This window comes from Thermobia domestica, chromosome 9, assembly GCF_964235325.1.
Source record: "Thermobia domestica chromosome 9, izTheDome1.hap1.1, whole genome shotgun sequence".
In the NCBI taxonomy this organism is placed as follows: domain Eukaryota; kingdom Metazoa; phylum Arthropoda; class Insecta; order Zygentoma; family Lepismatidae; genus Thermobia; species Thermobia domestica.
Genome location: NC_137462.1, coordinates 113,637,468 through 113,646,363, shown reverse-complemented (window position 1 = coordinate 113,646,363; position 8,896 = coordinate 113,637,468). Strand labels below are relative to the sequence as shown.

General features: G+C 38.7%; 1 pseudogene; it reads left to right on the top strand.

Annotated features, from left to right (window-relative positions):
• Nucleotides 1–741: 741 nt before the first annotated feature.
• On the top strand, nucleotides 742–1,407 carry LOC145660965 (general transcription factor II-I repeat domain-containing protein 2 pseudogene; annotated as a pseudogene).
• The last annotated feature ends 7,489 nt before the right edge of the window (nucleotides 1,408–8,896 follow it).

The following is an 8,896-nucleotide window of genomic DNA, read 5'->3' as shown; positions in this document are numbered from 1 at the left end:
AGTTCAAACTTTCAAAAACATTTCCTTGTCGCGAAATACTGTTGCGGGGAGGGTTGATGATATTGCTACTAATTTAAGTGAGCAGTTGTTGGCAAAAGTTGAAAGTTTCACGTCATATTCCCTTGTAGTCGATGAAAGTGCAGATGTTTGTGATGTGGTACAATTAGCTGTGTTCATTCGGGCATGTGATAATGAGTTAAATATAACTGAGGAGTTACTAGACATAGTTTTACTTAAAAAATACAACAACCAGCGAGGACATCTTTCGTGAAGTAATTAGTCTCTTGGAAAAATACAACCTTCCGTTATCAAAACTCATGTGTGTAGCAACAGACGGGGCTCCTTTCATGACAGGAAAACAACTTAGTTGTTGCTATGTTACTGGCCAAATAGAAAGAAGAATCTACAAGTAGTAAGTTTCACCATGTCCACTGCATTATTCATCAAGAAGTTTTGTGTTCAAAAGTTATAAAAATGGATCACGTTTTGAAATTTGTGAAAAAAGTTGTAAACTTTATTCGTTCTTGGAGGTAGAATCAACGTCAGTTTTCATCTTTACTTCTTGACATCGGAAGTGAATTTGAGACTCTACCGTACTATGCAGAGGTTCGTTGGCTTTCATGTTACAGTGTTTGAAAGCGGTTTTGGCTTCTTCGGGAAGAAATTAAAATGTTCTTGGAAATGAAAGGCGAATAACCTGACAAACTTTGTGATGATACTTGGGCACAGGATTTGGCCTTTATGGTGGACATAACAGGGCATTTAAATGATTTAAATTTGAAGTTACAAGGGAAAAATCAGGTTGTAGTTTCCTTGTATGACAATATTAAAGCCTTTAAATTGAAACTCAGGCTTTGGGAAGAACAGATGAGCAATGGCAACTTAATTCATTTTCCTACCTGCCAGGATTTCAAGAAGTCTCACAGTGATTATGATTTCACCCGTTATGGTTCCCATGACATAAAGGCATTAATCAATGACTTTGAGAATAGGTTTGAAGATTTCGAATCATGTGAGAGTGATTTCTCTTTGTTTAGTTCTCCATTCTCCTTCGACGTTCAGAAGGCAGATAGTAGCATCCAAATGGAACTGATTGAAATTCAGTGCAATTTTGTGTTGAAGAACAAATATAATGAAATAGGAATCCCTAAGTTCTTTTCTTACTTGCCAAATCGATACCCTGCAATGCGTCAGTTTGTTGCGAGGATACTAGCCATGTTTGGTTCCACCTATCTCTGTGAACAATTATTTTCCCTTATGAATACAAACAAAACTCCTCATAGATCAAGACTTACAGCAGAGCATTTGTCCTCCATCCTGAAAATCTCATCTTCACAGAATCATGTAGCTGACATTGAAACTCTTGTTTCCCGGAAAAGATGCCAATTCTCAAGGAAAAATCAGTAATGTAAGTATAATTATGTAATTGTTCATCTGACTATTAGCAATATGTTCTTGTTTTATGACTGGGTGTAATTTTTTCATCTCTATTCGAACATTTTTTGTAAAGTGATCTGATTAATAAAAAAATAAATGACACGTAAGATTTAACTGTTGGCACACAGCATAATTACTATGTTTGTCAAAATGTATATCAGTTCGAAAAAAATATCGGTAAGATGTTTTACTTCTTACAAATTTTTTATCGATATTAAATTTCGTAACATCGAAATATAATATATCACTTTCCTCTGAGGTGAGGCCCCTTGTTGATTTGTCTCGGGCTGAATTGGCCCCATGCATAACTTGAGTTTGACATACCTGCTCTAGCACGTCCCTCATAATACAGTTCCTCCTCAGCCATTATCCCAACCAGTTCCTCTTCCTCCTCTTAATTACATCTAAAATTCTTCTTTTCTTCCCTACTGCTACTATTTCTAACAACTTCTCATTCGTTTTCTGTTCAACCTAGCTAATTCTCTCCTTTTATCTCCATGTCCACGTTTCGAAAGCCTCCATTTTTCACCGCTTTTGCGTAACATCCATGTTTCTGTTCCATAGAGTACATATTAGAATCTGAAAAACAAAATCTCAATATTTAATTGGAATTTTTTCAATACAAAGATTAGATAATCGTGGTTGAAAAAAAATCTGACGCCTTTAGAGTGTAAAAGTAATTTTGAAATTCATGATTTCAGTAATCTGTGGAAAATCATATTCACGAAGAAATTAAGTGTCGACTAAAAGCAGGGAATTCGTGTTACTATTCGGTTCAAAATCTCTTGTCGTAGCGAATTCTGTCGAGGAGTTTGAAGCTTAAAATATACAAAACGATAATCATGCCTGTTGTTCTGTAAGGTTGCGAAACATGGTCACTTACTCTGAGGGAAGAACATAAACTGAAAGTATTTGAGAACAAGATCCTGAGGTGAATATTCGGACCCAGGAAAAACAGGAATGGGGAATGGGGGAAACTTAATAACGAGGAACTATATAATTTATACGGTTTACCCAACATTGTTAGGGTCGTCAAGTCTAGAAGGCTTAGGTGGGCGGGTCATGTACCTAGAATGGAAGAAAGTAGAAACGCTTTCAAAGTCTTGACTGGAAGACCAATCGGAAAACGACCATTAGGATGACCTAGGCGCAGATGGGAGGGCAATATTAAGATGGATCTCGCAGAGATTGGAATACAAAGTAGAAACTGGATGCAGTTAGCTAAGGATAGAAGTCAGTGGAGAGCATTTGTGAACGCGGCATTGAACCTCCGTGTTCCATAGGCCATAGAGTTAGTTAGTTTTTCAGTAATCTGTGCCGTCTTGATTTACTTTATGCGTCTCAGAGGTAGCCTCTCCAGTTTGTGAACCAGTGGAGTATTGAATCTGTTTTAAAAAAATACATAAAAGATTACGAAACGTTGATTTGTAAGTAGTGAAGCGTGGGCACCCATTGAAAAAAAATTAAAGGTTATCACCTATGTTGTACACTATTATCATAGGCGAAGATAAACTATAACATTTAGAAACATACATTGTATTTCCGTTAGTATTGGCGCATAGAAGAATTTATAATCTCCTATATTCTGAGTAAAATTTACCTATGGAAAGCATATTAGTTCTTAAAAGCAAGACTTGCAAGACTCTTGCAGGCAAGACCAAGACTGGGTGTGCAAGACCAAGACCAAGACCAAGAATGGGTGTGCAAGACCAAGACCAAGACCAAGACCAAAGTTCTAGTGCAAGACCAAGACCAAGACCACCTGGGTCTTGGACTTGGTCTTGCATTTGCTCATCACTAAATAGTTCTAATCTACAATAACCTCACTGATGGTAGAGACTTAACGAAAAATGTACCTCTTGTGTAAATTATAAACTTTTTTTATGGACATTGTTGTGCATCATTTATGGGAGACAAGGAGGACAATTTCCTCCTGAGTTGTTCGATATAGTATACACTGTGTATATATATTAGCGGAAGTCAGCGCTTTTTCAAGGTTTAATGAATATTAGCGGAGGAGAATAAGGTTTAATGAATATTATACTGAGTGATCATGGTTGCTATTTGTGACACTCTTCGCTATCGGTAAACTTCAGATGGATATAGCGATTGAGGAAGATTGTTTTTCCTTAGTGATTAGTTGTGCTAACTATGAACATGAATTAAAAAGAAAACAAGTAGCTAGCTCTGAGTTTCCCAAACTAGTTGAAAAGAAAATATTGGATAAAATTTATTAATAAAGAAGCCATTTACGATAATTAAAACAAACTAAATTCTTGGCACGACAGTCCTTTGGTTCCTACCAGCGGGCTTACGTTGAAAGTGGGGATATAGTCAACGCATCGACACCCGAAGTCCGTAATGCCGGCTTTCTAGACTGCAGTCCGCTACCTCTTACTTAAGATAACTCCCCATTGTCCTCACGATGCTGGGTCAACATCGAAATTGTTGAGTGCTTCTCCGGGAATTGAACCCATGACCACGGGCACCTAAGGCACGCTCTCTGTCTTCTATAGACGAAAAGCTATAGTTACCCACATTGTCTAATACAGAAATAAGTTCTGATTCTCTAATAGCTGCTGATGGTGATAGTCACGGTTCACCGAAGCATGATCCCAAACCCAAACTGAGATATTGATGTCACTGGAATGCCTGAAAAGTCATTGTGGGTAAGTGAATTGCCCACTTGGCAGGATGAAGGGCGATGGTGATGTGAAATGCGGGGCTGTCAGAGGTACTACTTATGATAGTTGGATTTATAATATTCTATGTTGCCATAAACCCTCTTCAGGAACAAAACTGTTAATCTTAGCTTTGAAAAGGTTACATAAGGATATTATTGCTATCATTAGGTTGCATTAGGAATTATCGGATTTATTTTAACGCTTAACTTTTACATCTCTTCTGATTTACGAATATTTAAATCGCGATTATCCCCTTAAGGTCAATTAGTGATATTTTAAATAATTTCGAACCAACTTCAAATATGGTTAGTTTTGTTATATGGGAATAATTGAGACCAGAAGCAGTCTACAGGCTAAGTCCAAAAGAACCTTGGCCGACCTCCTGATAAACCACGTCTTTCAGCAAGGTGAATTGTGTCAATCCGATACCCACATGAGGAAATCTTCGGTTCAGTGTGAAAGCTTCCATAAGAACCAGCACTCTAATCAGTGAAATGTGCTTTGCTAATCTTTATTCAATGTGAAAGCACCTAACTTTATTGCCAGAAAAGACATTTATTTCAAACAAGTTGCCATTACAGTTTTCGTATTTGAACACAACACTCATGAAAAGTCATGTAAAGCGCAACTTGCCCCTGAAAAAGAATATTTATCTGTTTTTAGTTTCTCGTGTTCCCCAAAGTACCGGTACATGCGGAATTCGTGCTCGCCTTCCGCTCGCATTACCTAGGTAAAACGGCTACGATCTTGGTACTAGCACTTGTTTCGGTGTCCAGATCTCAAATATTTATCTTTCAGCCTGATTCTATGTATGAATTCGAAATTTCAAATCTAGATAAGGGGCACCAAAAGTCATAGTTTATTCTCGGTGCTCATATTGTGATTTACTAAATAATTATTAAATCTAATTGTAAGGTATACATTTGATATTTAGAGCAGACTGAGCAAGATAAATATACGTAAAAACTAGTCAATACTTGGTTAACTGTTTGTTTTCTTAACTGTCAAAGAAATAGGTGTATTGGGGAATTTTAAATATTCGACTTTTGTATTCCCGTTTCAAATATAAATCTGTGTATTTCATCTCGGTCCTGCAACCGGGTGGACCTAGATTCGACAATCGAATTCTCAGCCGGGTCAAATCAGGTTATTTTTTAGTAAGGCAAGCATTTGATCTTTAGTGTAGAATGAAGGAGACAAATAGGCTTGTCAATATCCGTCTTAATTTTCTGTTTTCTTCTTCACTGTCAGGACTTCGTGAAATTACTTTCGGTAAATTTTTGATATTCAAGTTTATCACAATTTGAGTGGGATGTGGGTTTGGATAAGAATCAAGATCTGAGATCCGGATTTCGGATGCAGATCCGAATTTCGAACCCAGATCCGAGATCCGAATCCAGATCCAGATCCGAAATCCGAGATCCGGACCCAGATCCGACATCCGAATCCAGATCCGAGATCCGAAATCCGAGATCCGGATCCAGATCTGAAATCCGAGATCCGGATCCAGATCCGAAATTCGAGATCCGGATCCAGATCCAAGATCCGGATCTTCGGATCCGGCCAGATCCGGATCCGGCCATCCCTAGCAGTGAGTTTGCAAAAATCAATAGTTTCAGTCAATTTTTTCAAGATTGAACGAAAAGGGTTCATCGAGAGCAGACACAACATTTCCAGAGCAATTCCTTATTCACACCACAGATGCCTAAAGGCATTTAAAAACCTCAAATTTAATTCAAATGTACTGGCAGTTATTTGGTGCACCTCCTCAGAAAATACTGGATCCGCCCTTAGTAGATGACTTGTTCCCTTAATTCCAAGCAATACAACTTTAATCTTTAGCAATGTAACTTCTATTACGAGCCCCCTTTGGTACGATGTACCTACACTGTTATTAGAGGTAGTCCTGCATTGCTTGAATAATCCTACTGAGTGAAGGGAGAAAGACGCCGTTCCCGCTGGTTCTAAAGTCGGCTGGGGAAAGGTGCCAATCCCAGATATGTGGGTAATGGTTTCCGAATCCAGTGACCTAGTCTGAAACTCAAATTATGACATGACACATAATATTGGATCTGAGATTGGATGTGGGAGCATCTCGATGTGTTTGTGGTATCTCTGCACTGCACCCTTGGGTTCGAACGACAGAGGTAGATAGGAGTGAGGGTTAGCAATCCCCACAACCCAGGTCTAGGTGGGGCTTCCAGATTTGGATTGAACTCTGTCGGACTGTGGTCATAAGATGGAAGTCGGTAGTTGGTACTTCGATCAGCGGGAAGTGACATTGGCCTAACGCTCAGGTGCGATACTATAGAGTATGGTAGGCCCTGACTCACTAGCAGGGCTGCTTCGACCAGTAGGTCAAACTGGTAGGCATTCAGGATTACAGCCTGGCCGCTTAGTGGGCGTATTCCACTTCCCTAATGTAGGAATTACACGCCAAGTGGTAGTAAGTTTTGGGGACTACCCTAGGAAGTTCACTACATGCACAAGGACTATGATAATCCAGCAGAAGGAACTACGAACTGGGTGGTTCAATGGTACCAATCCTTAAAGAGAGTCCTTTAGGCGGAACAAATGTGGTTGTAGACCACTTTGCTTCTAACATACTCTCGTTCTCTTAAATAACACACACACACACACACACACACATACACACACATACACAAAGGAAAACTTAAAAGGGACACAAATGTTGTCGAATATAATAGTTAACCAGATGCAATTATGATTTATACTATATTAAGAATTGGATTATTATTATTATTATCTTAAACTTTGATAACATACTAATGTTGACGAATACAGGTGTAACAATAAACAATAGTTTATTAAACATTAATCCATTATAATCTTACATTTTGAGTACGGTTACCATAACTCAGCATTTATGTGGACATGTCCGCATTTTGAGAGTAACAATTTCCGTCCGCATATATTTTCCGAAACTCTATGGTTTGCCCGCATTTTGTAACTCTTTCCGATCCAGTGTTTCCAGTATGAAACCCCATTTTTAAATTTTTCTCCATGCAGCCCACTTGTTTTAGAATGAAACCACCTTTTAGTATTAACTTGGCGAGCCATCTAGAAACAGGAGTTTAAATTATTTCCAAGATTTTTGGTGGCGCTGAAACTGTATCGCCAATTGACGTTCAGCGTTTGTTGTTTGTAACAGCTTTATTGCATGATTGGAAAAATTGAACTGTTTTACTCCTTTTGGGATAAATTTTTCAGGTGGAAAGATAATATATGAATATTTTATTCTATATTATTGATACTGTAAGTGTTTCTCTCTAATTACCTATTCTGTTATACTCTCTTGAAAATATATGTGGTTTCAGATTGAAACTACAGGGCAACAATGACATGTTACAGCATACACATTGTTTTCCGTAGGTTTTACCATTTTTATTAGAATTCATACATGTCCTTGGAAGTTTATTTGTATTTCTTATAGAAATTGATATTCCCCAGTGACGGAAATGTATATAATGTGAGGTAATTTGATGTAACTTCTGACGGAGGAGTGGAACGTGGAGAGAGGGAAAATTTTGCGGCACCTCGTTGATGTCACTGTTGTAATGCAATTCTGATTCCTAAAGAACAGTGCCAGAAGCTATTCTCTTTGAAGCAATTCCGACTTGATGTATTTCTGGGATGTTTGGAACACCAAGATCACCAAACCCCCGGAACGGAGAGCGAAAGCAATGTCTCAGTAAACATGAGCTATATGTTCCACTTGAAACTAATTTACAAAAGATCGCATATGCCAGTAAGAGGAATATTTTGCAGATGTGCATTCTGCAGCACTTCCCAGGAGCCTCGTCGAACGCAAACATCATTCAATACCTACAATATTGGACTCTGTATAACAAAAACCACCATAAGAACTGTTTTTATCACTACCACCATAAGAAAGTGCAAGGCTAGATATGGCCTGGTGGTTGCAAGATAAACCACAACATTTGACAACCCTGTGAATGTTGCCCCAATATATACGAAGGGTGACTGAAAAGTTCTGAGCCTTGAAAAAACTCTAAGAAGTACAGATTTGGTAGTACCTTTATATTTCAACATAATCCCCTTGGACAGCAACACACTTGCTCCAAAGGTGCTGCAGTGCTAAAAAGGTTACTATAGTATTGTCCTGAATGGTATGACCCCTTTGCAGGTAAACAATGGATATCACACATTGGGAATCCCAGAAAAACAGAAGCCAGCCCTTTGCCTGCGGAGGGGATCACTTTAGCCTTCTTTAGGGTAGGGAAGGAGGGGTGTTTCCATTGTTTGGATTGTTGGTTTGTTTCTGGCTGATAATGATGTACCAACACTTGTCCATAGTGATGAATCGACAGAGAAAATCGTCCACATCACGTTCTAACAGTTTTAAATTGTCCATGGATAAGAGGTACCGAGTGCGTTTTTGTTCGGGAGTCAGAAGACGTGGGACCCATCGAGCAGAAACTTTTGATAAACCAAGCTCATTTCTTCAGAATATGTTCTGCTCGCTCCTGTGATATGCCCAGTATGTCTGCTATCTGTCGAGTTGACGAGTCGGCGATCTTCCATGATCATATGAGGTACCAAGCCAATGTTTTCCGTGATGGTAGCACTTGATGATCTACCAGATCTCTGCTCATCTTCAACACTCTGCCAACTACACTTGAATTCCTGCATCCATCTTTTGATGTTGGCATATGAAGGGACAGATTCACCTACGGTATGACCATATCCTGGTGGATCTCAGATGCCGACATTCCATTTAATTGCAGATACAT